At 49.0% G+C, this 15,979-nt stretch overlaps 1 pseudogene across 1 annotated transcript; it reads left to right on the forward strand.

Annotated features, from left to right (window-relative positions):
• The first annotated feature begins 7,977 nt into the window (after positions 1-7,977).
• Positions 7,978-14,618, forward strand: LOC310789174 (CREB-binding protein pseudogene; annotated as a pseudogene). Its single transcript has one exon. The product of its transcript is annotated as a CREB-binding protein pseudogene (transcript).
• Positions 14,619-15,979: the final 1,361 nt, after the last annotated feature.

A 15,979-nucleotide genomic window follows, 5' to 3' on the forward strand; every position in this document is an offset into this window, starting at 1 on the left:
GTCTCCCTCTTTTTTTACCTAAGTCATTTTTTCGCACAGTCGACCAGGCAATTTCCACTTTCATATGGGGAGGAAAAATTCCTAGAATTAGCAAAATCATCTTACAAAGACCTAGGACGACTGGTGGTGTTGCACTCCCGAACTTCATGCATTATTATTGGTCTGCAAATATCCAAAAACTTATTTTTTGGCTCAAATCCCCTGAAACTAACTGGTGTGATTTAGAAGCACAATCATGTCGCTCTTCTTCTTTGGCAGCTCTGGTATACTCATCTCTCCCCCTCTCTCCCTCTCGGTACTCTTCAAATCCTGTTGTTCTGTCTACTTTAAAGATCTGGATACAATTTCGCCGGCATTTCAAACTCTGCTCAGCATCTGTCTTAGGGCCTATTAGTAACAACCATTTATTTATTCCTTCTACTTTGGACTCAACTTTTAGACGTTGGGACAGACTGGGCGTAAATTGTTTCAAAGATCTATATGATGACACTTTTTCCAGTTTTAACTCTTTATGCCTTAAATTTGATCTACCACGCTCAAATCAGTTTCATTATTATCAGATCCACCATTTTGTACGCTCTCAGTTTGACTCATTTCCTCGACCCCCCAAAGAATTATCGTGGGAGAAGCTCTTTGATCTGTCCCCAAACCAAAAGGGGTCGATCTCTGATATCTATCAAATTACAATGGGCCTGACTAAAGACAATGTTGCTAAGACAAGATCCAAATGGGAGAGAGAATTGGGGCTGGAGCTGTCAGAGGTTTGGTGGGATGGAGCACTAAGCAGAATCAATTCCTCTTCCTCCTGTGCGCGACTCAGTCTAATACAACTAAAGGTGGTTCATAGAGTGCATTTCAGCAAAGCAAGACTTGCTGAAATTGACCCTGACTCTGACTCTAGTTGTGACCACTGTGGTAATCCACAAGCCGATCTTTCTCATATGTTTTGGTCCTGCCCAAGGCTCGAACCCTTTTGGTCTTTAATATTTGACACATTGTCAACAGTCTTGAATACTACTGTGCGGCCCTGCCCTTTGTTGGCTATTTTTGGAGTGTCAGCTGAGCTTCTCCCTCTTAATTCGAATGAGACTGACATGGTCGCTTTCGCCACACTTTTAGCCAGACGGAGAATGTGTGTGTGTGTTTTCTGTTTTGTATTATTAGTTATGTATCTAATAGATGTATGTCTTTCTTTTTACTTTTTCATTTGTCAGTTGATGTTATGCTTATTCTGCTTGCTGTTAAAAAATGTTTAAAAGAAAAAAAATAACAAAAAAGGTGACCTGTACAGATTTCGAACCTCTGTGCATATGCATGTACCTCACCAATAAAAATTGTTAAAAAAAAAAAAAAAGTACACATTTTGATTCAGCACCCATCCTAGTAGGTTTGCGATGTGCGTGTCTTTGTCATCATTTCCACAATAAATATCAGCCACAGTTGGGTAATTTTGGACCCACTTATGGAAGCTTAGTGTAGTAATACAAAAACTACAGTTTCTTAAAAAGTATCAAAGGTAAGTCAACATTTTTAATGAGTGACATAAAAAACATGTTTTTGAGGAACAGCTGGAATATGAAATAACTTTTCATTACAAAGTGTAGATACTACACCGGGACATTTTTGACCCACTCATGCATCTAAGGGTTAATGTTATAAAGTGTTGTAGCTTTGTAGCTGCCACCATTTGATTCCTTGACCCTGAAAATGTAGGTTTAGCAGTTAAAATCAATGTTCCATCTGATTTACAAGCCAAGATATTACAAAAGGTAAATTCTATGGTGGCCATTTTGTAAATTCCAATATGGCCCCCACATAGATATCTGGGCAAATGGAAACATTGATTTTCTGATTCCTTATACAATACCCTTTCCAAAAATGTATAGTTTTACTAATCTCCAAAAAATTCCCACAAAAGTTAAAATCTAAACATAATGAACTATGATGAACTATAATGACTATATGGCCTAATCTAGTTTTATTTGGCATTTTCAAGGAAGATGCGGACATTTGGAATTAATTATAAGGACTAAAACATCAGCAGAAGAGGACTTTATGATTGCTGCTGAGACAAGTTGGTGTGAGTGTCATAGGATTTATTTTTGCCTAGCATTAATCTGCCGCTTCGTTATGCAGAAAGTGCACAGTTTATGCTGTGGAATTGACCATGGCTCGTGTTTGCATTTTGTGGCTCAGCGTTTCCTTGTTGGAGTGGATATGTCTCCTCTCTCTCTGACCCAGGAGAGAGGCGTGTTGTCTGACTCATAAGGTAGATCTACCTGGGCTCCCTGGATGATCATGTAGGCCACACAGGCAGTGTGACCCCACGTTGCTGTGTGCCCCAGAGGGGTGCTGCTGTAGTAGTTGCTCATTGATCTGCCTTCTGAAGCGGTCTTCCTGCAGCAGGGTCCTCAGTTTGTCCAGGTCTCCTTCTGTGGCATCGTGGAGCGGCCTGTCATCATGCACTCAGGGCCGATTTTACCAACGGGGCCTAGGACATCAAGGGGCCCCAAAAAAAATAAAAAAAATAAAAAATTGGGGACCCTTGATGTGTTTTTTTTGGGCCACCTGTCCAGGGTCTTCGCAAAAAATGTTTTTTTTACTGACGCCATTCAATTTTTTTTTGCAGAGTAATAACATCCACTGTGAGAGGGTGTCCACCCGCTATACCGACCACTCGCAATGCCGACCTTAGGTTTAGGCGTGGGGGGTGGGAGAGGTTAGGTTTTGGGTTAGGGTCTGGGGGAGGTTAGGTTTAGGCGTAGGGGTGGGAGAGGTTAGGTTTTGGGTTAGGGTCTGGGGGAGGTTAGGTTTAGGCATGGGGGCTGGGAGAGGGGAGGTCGGAACAGCGAGAGGTCGGAACAACGACATGGAACCCTGTGAGAGGGCTCCCGAATTTGTAGATGAAATAGTGCAATTCAAAGAATTCATCAAAAACAAAGACAATAAAAGTGTGCGGCACTTGCTTCAAATAATAAGGAAGAGGAACCTGTCATCAGTTTTTCCAAATGTGGATATTGCCTTCAGGATTTACTTAACTCTCCCTGTAACAAATGCCTCTGGAGAGCGCTCCTTTTCAAAACTTGGGCTTGTCAAGAACAGGATACGGTCTACAATGGGACAAGAAAGGCTCACCCATTTGACATTGATGTCATTGGAAAGTGACATTGTTAGAACATTGGACTTCACCACTCTAGTCAAACCCTTTGCCACGGCAAAAGTCAGGAAGAAGACATTTCAGGTACGAACAGACTTGAATACTGCTTGATTGATTTGTGCAATAATTGTGAGAATGTGTGTGTGCACTGTAATAATAACAGCAATAATAAATACTAAATAATAATAATAAAAGTGCTTGTTGTGACATCTCAGTGGCAATGTTTTCTTTCCAATCAGGCTGTTTATGAAAGAACATGATGGCTAAACCTACAGTTTGTGTTTGTAAGTTAGAATGCTGACAGGAGAGCAGGTGGTGACATGAAAGTGAGTGAGAAAAGGAGAAGATACTGAATAATGACATCACAACAGTATAATCCTAATGTTGATTTAAAATGAGATATTCCTTTAAATACGGCTAAAAAAGGTTAAAAAAAAACACTCACATTTTTTTTCGGCGGCCGCCGAAGCCCCCCCTTCCGCTTGAGGGGGGGGCCCTGCAGAGATGAATAGCCCAGGGGCCCATGAAGTGTAAAATCGGCCCTGCATGCACTGCTCGAGCAGCCATTCCTTCATAGAAAATTGTGTCCATTTTAAAGTAAAATGCTTCAATCTCGTGCACTTTGAGAGCAAAATTAAGAGACTAGATCTATAAAGTCTGTCCCCAAAGTCTAGCCCAATCTAGATTTATAAAGTCTGTCCCCAAAGTCTAGCATCAATGACAGATGAATAGGTCTGGGGGCCGGGGGCTATTTTCTAATTTTATTTTATTTTAATACCGAGGTCATGACCTCGGTGTCCTCAATGGTAGCTACGTGCCTGACTATGCGTCTCAAATGGAAGGCTTTAGGAAGGGACAAATTGTTTGAGTGAAATCATTGATGACATCACTCACTGATGACATCACAATTGCTCAAGTGACACCACTCACTGATGACATCACTATTGCTCGAGTTATATCACTGATGACATCGCAATTGCTTGAGCGACATCACTGATTGCTCAATTGACATCACTGATGACATTCATGACATCACTATGGTAGTGAGTGGATTGCACCAGCTGTGCTGTGTGTAAATTCAAACTTAACCTATAGAGGGTATGCATGTGATGTCACAGAGGCAGAAGTCACTGTGGGGTCACGCCCACTGAGTCACAGCAAGACTGAGCTTGAATGCAGTAATCAGCCTAGATAACTGACACCTGCTGCTCAGGGAGGAATTTGACACTCATTTTGACACTTGTTCCTGATTGAGGGGGCGTGTTCCAGTGGGTGTGCATACCCTCTATAGGTCTGACATATATATATATATATGTATATATGCCATGGTTTGCAGAACAAGAGATGATAAGGACCTCTCGTTCCCTTCTTTGTATTTGTCAGGACTGGTTCTTGAAGTGTGCTGTAGAACCAAGTAATTGGGTCACATTCTTACTGATCAAATGAGTGATGATGATGACATGTATAGGCAGCGGCGTGTCTTGTATGCACAAGCTAATATGCTGAGGGAAAAGTTTTATTTTTGCTCTGATGAGGTCAAGATTAGCCTGTTTAGAGCCTATACTGCCCCCTGTGGGTCAAGTTTAAGCAGGCTAGCATTCAAAAGCTTCAGGTTGCTTACAATGACTGCATGAGGATTCTGCTCAGAAAACCAAGGTGTTGCAGTGCTAGTGAGATGTTTTGTGGTGCAGGAGTCTACACCTTTCATGACCTGCTGAGAAATCTGACCTACAAGTTTATCGTCTTAATATATCTCAGAACTTGATAATTTGCTGCAGTCTCAACCTGGTCTCAGTGCTACCAGTCTAGCATTGGGATGTTGTATTGTTTTGTTTATGTATTGTTTGTTTTATACTGGACCTTGTGTCTGCTAATAAAGTAATGATGATGATTTTATATATATGTGGCTCTAATTAAACAAACAGAACAGAGGTCAGATTTGCATCGGTGAAGAGGGAGAGAGACTGACACTTTCTCAATGTCAAGGATCCTTCCTCCGCAGGACTTGCCCTTCCTAGTCACATCCTACCTCACCTACCGCAAGAGTCCTTCCTCACATTGGAAGAGCAAACATTTGGAAGAGGCTAGAGAGTGTGTGATAGCATCATGGTCCCAGGTTAAACAGGTGAGTGTGTGATAGCATCATGGTCCCAGGTTAAACAGGTGAGTGTGTGATAGCATCATGGTCCCAGGTTAAACAGGTGAGTGTGTGATAGCATCATGGTCCCAGGTTAAACAGGTGAGTGTGTGATAGCGTCATGGTCCCAGGTTAAACAGGTGAGTGTGTGATAGCATCATGGTCCCAGGTTAAACAGGTGAGTGTGTGATAGCGTCATGGTCCCAGGTTAACAGGTGAGTGTGTGATAGCATCATGGTCCCAGGTTAAACAGGTGAGTGTGTGATAGCATCATGGTCCCAGGTTAACAGGTGAGTGTGTGATAGCATCATGGTCCCAGGTTAAACAGGTGAGTGTGTGATAGCATCATGGTCCCAGGTTAAACAGGTGAGTGTGTGATAGCATCATGGTCCCAGGTTAAACAGGTGAGTGTGTGATAGCATCATGGTCCCAGGTTAAACAGGTGAGTTTGTGATAGCGTCATGGTCCCAGGTTAAACAGGTGAGTTTGTGATAGCATCATGGTCCCAGGTTAAACAGGTGAGTTTGTGATAGCGTCATGGTCCCAGGTTAAACAGGTGAGTGTGTGATAGCATCATGGTCCCAGGTTAAACAGGTGAGTGTGTGATAGCATCATGGTCCCAGGTTAAACAGGTGAGTGTGTGATAGCGTCATGGTCCCAGGTTAAACAGGTGAGTTTGTGATAGCGTCATGGTCCCAGGTTAAACAGGTGAGTTTGTGATAGCATCATGGTCCCAGGTTAAACAGGTGAGTTTGTGATAGCGTCATGGTCCCAGGTTAAACAGGTGAGTGTGTGATAGCATCATGGTCCCAGGTTAAACAGGTGAGTGTGTGATAGCATCATGGTCCCAGGTTAAACAGGTGAGTGTGTGATAGCGTCATGGTCCCAGGTTAAACAGGTGAGTTTGTGATAGCATCATGGTCCCAGGTTAAACAGGTGAGTGTGTGATAGCATCATGGTCCCAGGTTAAACAGGTGAGTTTGTAATAGCATCATGGTCCCAGGTTAAACAGGTGAGTGTGTGATAGCATCATGGTCCCAGGTTAAACAGGTGAGTGTGTGATAGCGTCATGGTCCCAGGTTAAACAGGTGAGTGTGTGATAGCATCATGGTCCCAGGTTAAACAGGTGAGTGTGTGATAGCATCATGGTCCCAGGTTAAACAGGTGAGTGTGTGATAGCATCATGGTCCCAGGTTAAACAGGTGAGTGTGTGATAGCATCATGGTCCCAGGTTAAACAGGTGAGTGTGTGATAGCGTCATGGTCCCAGGTTAAACAGGTGCTTTTAATAACATCTATGGACGGGCATTGCAAATTAGCTTGGCTACAAAATGTTGTGATACATGACATCAGACGTTTCTTGGTAAATGTTATGTATGTGTAGTGATAGAGAATGATATTTTTCTCCAACATGTAGGTAGATCTGTCCCTCTCCAAATAAATTATAAAACTAAAAAAAATCCCCCCATACAATTTCAGATTTCACTGAAGTTTCTAGCTTATTAATAAACAATTTGGTATTAAACGTTTGCTGGCACACTACAGTGATAACATATTCACGAATGACAGAATATAATTGCATTTAAATGTGTATTGCGCTGTTTTGCTGATTGTCATTTAAAAAATACCCAGCTGGCAGCAATCATTTCATCCATGCGCATAGAATTGTGGGTACTTGTGGCATCCTCGAAATGTCGCTCTTCTTCTTCCTTGACTTTGAGAAACACCCTGAATGGTCTGTATGAGTGCACTGGGCCCAGGTCCTCCTGTATCAGATAGGGAGGGTCATCACACTTTTAGATGTTTTATTACAGGAAGTGTATGACCAAAATAGTGATATATTCTGTCATTTTGTTACATATGGATGGAATTCTAGTGAAAATAAATTACCCTTTTTGCTGGGGACCCCCTGGAACACTCAAGGGTTTCATCAGTGATTTGACACTGACCGCAATTCTATACTAGAATTGGGCGCGTGATCTCACTGTTCACGCGTGACTTTTTTGTTCGGACTGTGTGTGTTCATGCTTGACTTGTAATGATGACATCATCAAGGTTGCGATGATGTCACACCAATGACATCACTGATGACATCATCACTGATGACATCACAATAGCTTGAGTGACATCACTGATGACATGACACACTGATCAGTGATTTTATGACATCACTGATGATGCCATCAGTGATGCCATCGGTGTGAGATCATCGGCGACCTGGCCACTTTCTTTCCTTCACGGTGACATAGAATTTGTATGACCTGGCCACTTTCTTTTGGCGACCTGGCCAGTTTATTTCACGCGGACATAGAGTGGAAGCTTGATGTTCAAGGTTGCACTGAACTGAATCCAGCACTCACAAACAGCAGTACAGTGCCCCATAGAGTCAGCAAACACACATTAAGGACAATTTCAGAAACAAATACATGTTTGTTTGTAACGGATTTGTAAACTGCCGAAATGCTGTTTCTGGTCAGTGTGTGCTATTTAGCACTGAAAGCATGTAAAGTTGAGGAAGTAACTCATTTGTAATTCAAAGTAGGCTATATTTGCTTCACAAAACGAGTGACGTATACACCTACTAAACAGCTAATGTTGCAGGAGCAAATAAGCTGCTAGCTTCATTAGCTTATCACTGGGTGAAAAATAGCCTTCTCCATTCACTAAATGAAACATCAACAAAGATGCAACCAAAATATAGTCTTCTTATATACACACGACAAAAGCGACCAAAGCTGAATTCACCTGCCCTGTCAGCATCAGATGGACCAGATCTAGGATCTCTCTCCTGGGATGATTTGGAGAACAACCTTCCAGATCAGCTGATCCCTAACGGCGGAGACATGTTTCTGATGGGTGGAATGCCCTCCATTGGCGGCTCTGCACCTGGTGCTGGCGGGCCGGGTGGCATCCAGGCAGACCTTGACGGAGGTGGCGGCACCATCATCGTTCCGGATGCAGCCACCAAGCACAAGCAGCTCTCGGAGCTCCTTCAAGCCGGTAGCACCTCCAACCTCACAGGCGCAGGGCTGAACTCAGCCAGCCCTCATCTGGGCGGCATAGAAGCCCAGCTGGGCACATCACTGGGGAAGAGCCCCCACAATAGCCAGGGCCATGCTGGGCTCTTGGCCCATGAGGGGCAGCCCCAGACCGGCCAAGTGATGAATGGTGGCCTGGGACCGGGGGCCGAGAATGGCGGAGGAGGTGGGGTGGCAGGCATGCAGTATCAGGGACTGCCCATGCAGGTGGCAGCGCCTGGCCCTGGAGAAGCAGGGAGTGTGTTGGCAGAGACACTCCAGGGGAGGCAGCAGATGGGAGCTCATACCACCCTCAATGCAGCTCAGCAGGCAGGCAACATGAACAAGACGAGCCTGGGCAGTAACCGGGGTCCATTCAGCGTGCAGTCCTATGGTCAGGGTGCAGAAGGTTCGGGCCAGCAGCTCAACCCCCAGCAGCAGCTCCAGAACAAGGCTGTCCTCACCAACAGCCTGCCGCCCTTCCCCAATGAGCTCAAAGGGGCCACCGTGACTAGTGTGCCAAACATGCAGCCCCAGCAGCTTGCGGCCATGTTGCCCCTGGCCGGTGGCGGTGGCGCGGCAGCGGGCCCCACGGCCAACCAAGAGAAGCGTAAGCTGATCCAGCAGCAGCTGGTCCTGCTGTTCCATGCACACAATTGCCAGCGACGGAAGCAGGCCGACAGGGAGGTGAGGGCCTGCGCCCTGCCCCACTGCCGCACCATGAAGAATGTCCTCAATCACATGACCCACTGCCAGGCCGGCATGTCCTGCCAGGTGGCTCACTGTGCATCATCCAGACAGATCATCTCCCACTGGAAGAATTGCATGCGAAACGACTGTCCCATCTGCCTGCCGCTGAAGAACGCCAGTGGCAAACGCACCCAGCAGCCCATGCTGAGTTGCCCCAACACGAGCCTCCAGAACCCCATGTCCTCAGTAGGCGCAGGCCAACCCAGCAGCCCCACCATCAAAACCTTGACCCCCATACACCCCAGCTCTATCCAGAGAGTCTACAAAGAACTTGGGCTGCTGTACAGCATCCAGGCCCCTGGGCAGGCCCCGGGGTCCGGGCAGACTCCGGCTGCACAGAAAGCACAGGCACAACAGCAGCTTCTGCAGCAGATCAATGTACTTGGTAACCAGATGGCTCTTGGAGGTGTGGCAATGAGCGTGCCCTCGTCAGAACAGACAAACCTGCACACAGCCTCCTGCACACCGACTCCCAAGACACTCAACACTAACAATCAGTTGCTTTCAGACGTGTCGACTGTGGGCTCCATGGGCAACCTGCCCACAGCAGCACCCCTCTCTGCCACAGGCATCAGGAAAGCCTGGCATGAGCATGTCACTCAGGACTTGCGCAATCACCTCATACACAAACTAGTACAAGCTATATTCCCCACCCCTGACCCAGTAGCTTTGAAGGACAGACGAATGGAGAACCTGGTGGCCTATGCCAGGAAGGTAGAGGGGGGCATGTACGAGTCGGCTAACAGCATGGATGAGTACTACCACTTACTGGCTGAGAAAGTATATAAGATCCAGAAGGACCTAGAGGACAAAAGGCGCTCATGGTTGCAGAAGCAGATCATCAACCAGGCTCCTCTGGCTGTCCAGCACCCCGCCCTCCCACAGCCCAATGCCCTGGGCCCCAGGTCACAGAATGGTCCTGTGCTTATGCCCAACGTGCCAAGTCAGATCATGAATCACATACAGGTTTTTCAAGGAATCAACCAGTTCAATCCCATGGCTCTGCCCAATGTCCAGATTTCCCAGGCACCCATGGGAGCCTGCAGTCTCTCCCCCATGAACCACCCACAGCAAATCAACATGAGCTCCGTCGCACCGATGGGCATGTCACCCTCCAGGATGCCCCAGGGCCAGGGCATGATGGCAGCGCATGACAGTGTCAGCATGGTGGGGCAGACAGCCAGCCAGAGACAGTTTCTGGCTCAGACCCAGTTTCTTCCAGGATCCGCCGCGACGATAGATGCCATAAATGTCACCATGGTGCCTGGAATGGGCCAGGCACAGGCTGCAGTCACCCAGCAGCAGCAACAACAGAGCGTTAACCTCCCCATGAATGCACTTGGCCCCTCGTTGGGCACCCAGCTAGCCTCCTTCCAATCCCCCTTGCTCTACACGCCTCCACTCGCTGTCTCCTCGGCCGGTGCGGCAACTAACCTGCCGCACCCCCAGCCCTCAAGCCACAGCTCCACCCCCCCCCTCCCTGGCCCAGCCCAGTGCGCCACCCCGGCCCACCCTGCCCAGCCCCAAACACAGGTGGAGCTCCCCGCAGCAGCACAGATGCAGCCCCCGCCTCAGCGCCCTACCACGCTGCTGTCTCAAATGGGGGCCAGTTTGGATAGCCGGGTTCCCATGTTGGCTTCAGCCACCAGTGCCGTAGCTGACCTGCCTGTCCAGGAGACCAAAGCAGAGCCATGGCACAAACCACAGGAGTTTGAGGCCAGCGGTGGCAAGACTGAATCCAAGATGGAGACTGAGGATGACTCTGGTTCACTGTCAATAAAGGAGGAGCCAGAGGAGAAGCAGGAGCCAATGGAGGTGGAGGTGAAGAAGCCGGAAATGAAGACAGAACCAAAAGATGAGGAGGGAGGAGCCAACAGCACAACCTCCTCATCCCCAACTCAGTCACGGAGGAAAAACATGAAGCCTGAGGAGTTGCGGCAGGCTCTGATGCCCACTTTGGAGTCTCTCTACAGGCAGGACCCAGAGTCCCTGCCATTCAGAGAGCCGGTGGACCCCATGTTGCTGTGTATCCCGGACTACTTTGACATTGTGAAGAACCCAATAGACCTGTCCACAATAAAACGCAAGCTGGACACGGGCCAATACCAAGAGCCCTGGCAATATGTGGATGATGTCTGGCTCATGTTCAACAACGCCTGGCTCTACAACCGCAAGACGTGCCGCGTCTACAAATACTGCTCCAAACTGTCCAAGGTGTTTGAGTCAGAGATCAACCCAGTCATGCAGGGCCTGGGCTACTGCTGTGGCAGGAAGTATGAGTTCTCCCCTCAAACCCTCTGTTGCTATGGCAAGCAGCTGTGCACCATACCCACTGGAGGCACATACTACAGCTACCAGAACAGGTATCATTTCTGTGAGAAATGCTTCAATGAGATCCAGGGGGACAGCGTGATGTTGGGGGACGATCCCGCACAGCCACAGACAGTGATATCAAAAGGCCAGTTTCAAAGGAAGAAGAATGACACACTAGACCCTGAACTGTTTATTGAATGTAAAGATTGTGGACGGAAGATGCACCAGATATGTGTCTTACACTACGATGTCATCTGGCCATCTGGATTCATCTGTGACAATTGTTTGAAGAAGAGCGGCAAAACACGGAAGGACAACAGGTTTTCTGCAAAAAGGCTACAGTCGACACGGTTGGGAATGCACATAGAGGACCGTGTGAATAAATACTTGAACAGGGAGAACCACCCGGAGGCTGGAGCGGTGTTTGTGCGAGTGGTGGCCAGCTCCGACAAAACGGTGGAAATTAAACCAGGCATGAAAGCCAGGTTTGTGGACACAGGCAATATGCCCAAGGCATTTCCCTACAGAACCAAAGCGCTTTTCGCCTTTGAGGAGATTGACGGCATGGATGTGTGCTTCTTCGGCATGCATGTGCAGGAGTATGGTTCTGAATGCCCATTCCCCAACACCAGACGGGTCTACATATCGTACCTTGACAGTATTCACTTCTTCAGACCTCGGGTGCTACGAACAGCAGTCTACCATGAGATCCTTATCGGCTATCTAGAATATGTCAAGAAACTCGGGTACGCCCAGGGCCACATCTGGGCGTGTCCGCCCAGCGAAGGCGACGACTACATCTTTCACTGCCACCCTGCCGACCAGAAGATCCCCAAGCCCAAGATGCTGCAGGAGTGGTACAGGAAGATGCTGGACAAGGCCTTTGCTGAGAGGATCCTGCATGACTACAAGGACATTTGCAAGCAGGCAACAGAGGACCGCCTGACCAACGCCAATGAGCTGCCCTACTTTGAAGGCGACTTCTGGCCCAATGTGCTGGAGGAGAGCATCAAGGAGCTGGACCAGGAGGAGAGGAAGAAGGAGAACACAGCTGCTTGTGAAACTCCTGAGGGCACGCCAAGTGACAGCAAAAATGTCAAGAAGAAGAACAAGAAGATCAATAAAAACAAGAGCAGTGTGAGCCGAGCCAATAAGAAGAAGTCTGGGATGCCGATTGTAGCAAATGACCTGTGCCAGAAGCTCTACGCCACCATGGAGAAGCACAAAGAGGTGTTCTTTGTGATCCATCTGCACTCCGCTGCCATGGTCAACACCCTGCCGCCCATCATTGACCCTGAACCCCTGCTGACCTGCAACCTGATGGACGGCCGCGATGCATTCCTCACTCTGGCCAGGGACAAACACTGGGAGTTCAGCTCCTTGAGGAGGAGCAAGTGGAGCACCATGTGCATGCTGGTGGAGATGCATAACCAGGGCCAGGACTGCTTTGCCTACACCTGCAATGAGTGCAACCACCATGTCAAGATGCGCTATCACTGCACCGTCTGTGAGGACTTTGACCTGTGCATTAATTGTTACAACACCAATGGCCATGAGCACCAAATGGTCAAGTGTGGCCTCAGCCTGGACGACGACAGCAACCAGAGCGAAGAGGCCTCCAAGAGCCCGCACGAGAGACGACGTTTAAGTATCCAGCACTGCGTCCAGTCCCTGGTCCACACCTGCCAGTGCCGCAAAGCCAACTGCTCTCTGCTGTCCTGCCAGAAGATGAAAAGGGTGGTGCAGCACAGCAAAGGCTGCAAGCTCAAGACCAATAGTGGCTGCCCCATATGCAAGCACCTCTTTGCTTTATGCTGTTACCATGCAAAGCACTGTCAGGAGAACAAGTGTCCTGTCCCGTTCTGCCTGAACATCAAGCACAAGCTCCACCAGCAGCAGCTGCAGCACAGGTTCCAGCAAGTCCAGTTGTTGAGGAGAAGGATAGCCACCATGCAAGGCAAAACCATGCCTCTACCGTCCCCGCCGGCCTCTACTGCCCCCCGCACACCCACGTTCCACCCCCAGCCCAACACCCCCCAGACGCCCCAGCAGCCACTCTCTAACCAGCCGCAGACCTCCAACACAGCAGATGTCATGTCCCCTTTCTTCCCCAACATGCCCCAGAATGGCCACCCTCAAATGCCGGTATCCCATGGCAAGCCAGGTGCCCAGGCCTCCCCTCTACACCAGCAACAGTCCCCTCTTTCTCAACCGCCCCCGCAGCAGCAGTCTTCCCTGGCTGCAGTCAAGATGGCACTGCACATCAAAATGATGGTCCAGGCGCAGCAGAATTACCAGGTCAACTTGAATGGCCTTCCCATGAATCCCCAACAGCCACAACAGTGCATGGCCGGAACCATGCAGCCACCCATGCTGATGGTGTCGGGGCCCCAGGTCATGCAGCCTGACATGACCTCGGGACAGTGGCCTGGAACTGGGGGACCCATGCAGGCTGCCCAGTCAGTACAACCAGGCCTTCCCCAAGGCCAGTCTCCACAGCAGGCCATGACCATGCAGCGAGCCATGATGCCTCAAGGGCAGCAGCCACAGCCCCAGAGGATGCTGGTTCCCCAGCAGCCTGGAACTCGGCCACAGACACCACAGAGACCTGGTGCTATGACTCCCAATGCCCTCCAGGACCTCCTCCGCACCCTCAAATCTCCTAGCTCACCCCAGCAGCAGCAGCAAGTCCTCAACATCCTCAAATCCAACCCTGAGCTAATGGCCGCTTTCATCAGACAGCAAACAGCCAAGTACCACGTCACCCAGCCACAACAGCGGCAGCCTGGCATGCTAGCAATGCAGGCCATGGCCATGCAAGGAGTGGTGCAGAGACCCGACATGCCCCTGGAACAGCCCCAACAGCCTCCTGCCCAAGGCATGGCTGCATTAGGGACCCAAGGGCAGCTGATGAACCAGCACCCAACCCCAACCCCCAGATCCAGGAGCTCTCCTGCCAGCAGCAACAACAGCAGCAGCAGCAGGCAGTGATACAAAGGCCACCTGGCCCAGTTCCCCCCTCAGGTCCAGGGGACAGCAGCCAGCTGCGCATGAAGCAGCAGCTAGCCATGCAGGCAGGCGCAGGAGCAGCCGGGGGACCCATGGACCAGCTCTTGTCCATGGGTCAGATGGACCAGCCCAGCTTGGGCATGGACTCTACCCAGAACCTACTCCACCAGGTCCATTCTCTGGCACCCATTCAGTCCCCAGGTGTTGAGAGCAAAATTTACCCTGGTGCACGTTAAAATGTGGGAATGTCAGGTTTGTCACCTTGTGTGATTCGTTAGTCGATCGATCGCCCTAACATGTGAGTCAGACTAAGTGATGTTTTTTGTATTCATGGCAACGCCAGGTAATGAAAAGACAAGTAGGTCACTGGGAGAGGAGGGTCAGAAGAGACTGAAGAAGACTACTCAAACACCTGGGGGATAAGAAGGATCACACACTGAATCATCACTGAAAAAGGTTCTAGGGTTGGTTGTGTGCAAACATGGAAAGGGCCGGGCCAGAGGCCGCCGGCACCTTGGGACCAAATACACAATTATGTTTGCTTGATTTAGGTCTCTCTTACTCATTGCGTGGCTCGCAGCACACTTCATTCAACATGAAATATTGCATCATCTTGCCCTCCTGACCATTGAATCACAAAGCATTTGGCAATAAATTGGTATGGCTGATGGCTGTTTTCTCTACTTACTTTTGTAATCCAGAGGTCTGAGTGCTTCACACAGTGCAACCCTCCCCGCCTGCGAGCGGGGACTGTATTGTTTGTCTTTGTTACCAGTGTGCCAATCTGGGAACCCATCGGTTAAATGATTTTTTATTTTGTTTCGCTAACCTCTGGGGGCAGCAGCCCCGTTTCAATGTGATGCAACAGGAACTCAAGAGGCGCAGTCGGCAGCGGAAGAAAATCCCTTTCCGCTCCCTGCAAGCTCTGCCTTTGGCTCCAACTTGCTATACGCTGAAAATTGTATGTTTTGACTACACACCGGTCACGTTCACTTCATTTTGATCGGTGAAGCGCAGCATGCGTGCGAGTGCTGTTAAACCCCTTTGACGGAGCCTGCCGACAGATTTTCGATGCAAGTCGAAAATCTGTCTCGAAAGATTGCCGGTCAAATTACAGAATAAAGATAACACATTGAATAATTGATAGAGAAATATAGAAAATATAGAAATATAGGAGAGAGCAGAGGAGAGAGCAGGAGAAGGGAGGAGAGCAGGGGGAATGTGAGAGAGTGATGGGGTGGGGAGGGAATGGGAAAAGTTGGAGAGTATAGGAGCAGGGGAAGGGGGAAAGAGGAGAGAGCAGGAGAGGGGAGGGGGGAGGGAGAGCGGAGGGGTGTGGGGGAGAAGAGAGCAGGGAGAGGGAGGAGGTGGGGAGAGAATGGGAAATGTGGGGGAGGAGAGAACAGAGAAGGAGAGGTGGGGAAAGTAGCAGGGGAAGGGGGAAAGAAAGAGAATGGGTGCCATGCTTTAAAATGGAATGGATGCCATGCTTTAGAAAAGTGGAGGGGGGGGGGTTCGGGAACAGGAGGAGGTGGGGAGGGAGAGCAGGGGGATTATGAGAGACTACCGTATATGGAGAGAACAGGGAGAGGAGGGC

This window comes from Poromitra crassiceps (assembly GCF_964638095.1).
Source record: "Poromitra crassiceps genome assembly, chromosome: 1".
NCBI lineage: Eukaryota > Metazoa > Chordata > Actinopteri > Beryciformes > Melamphaidae > Poromitra > Poromitra crassiceps.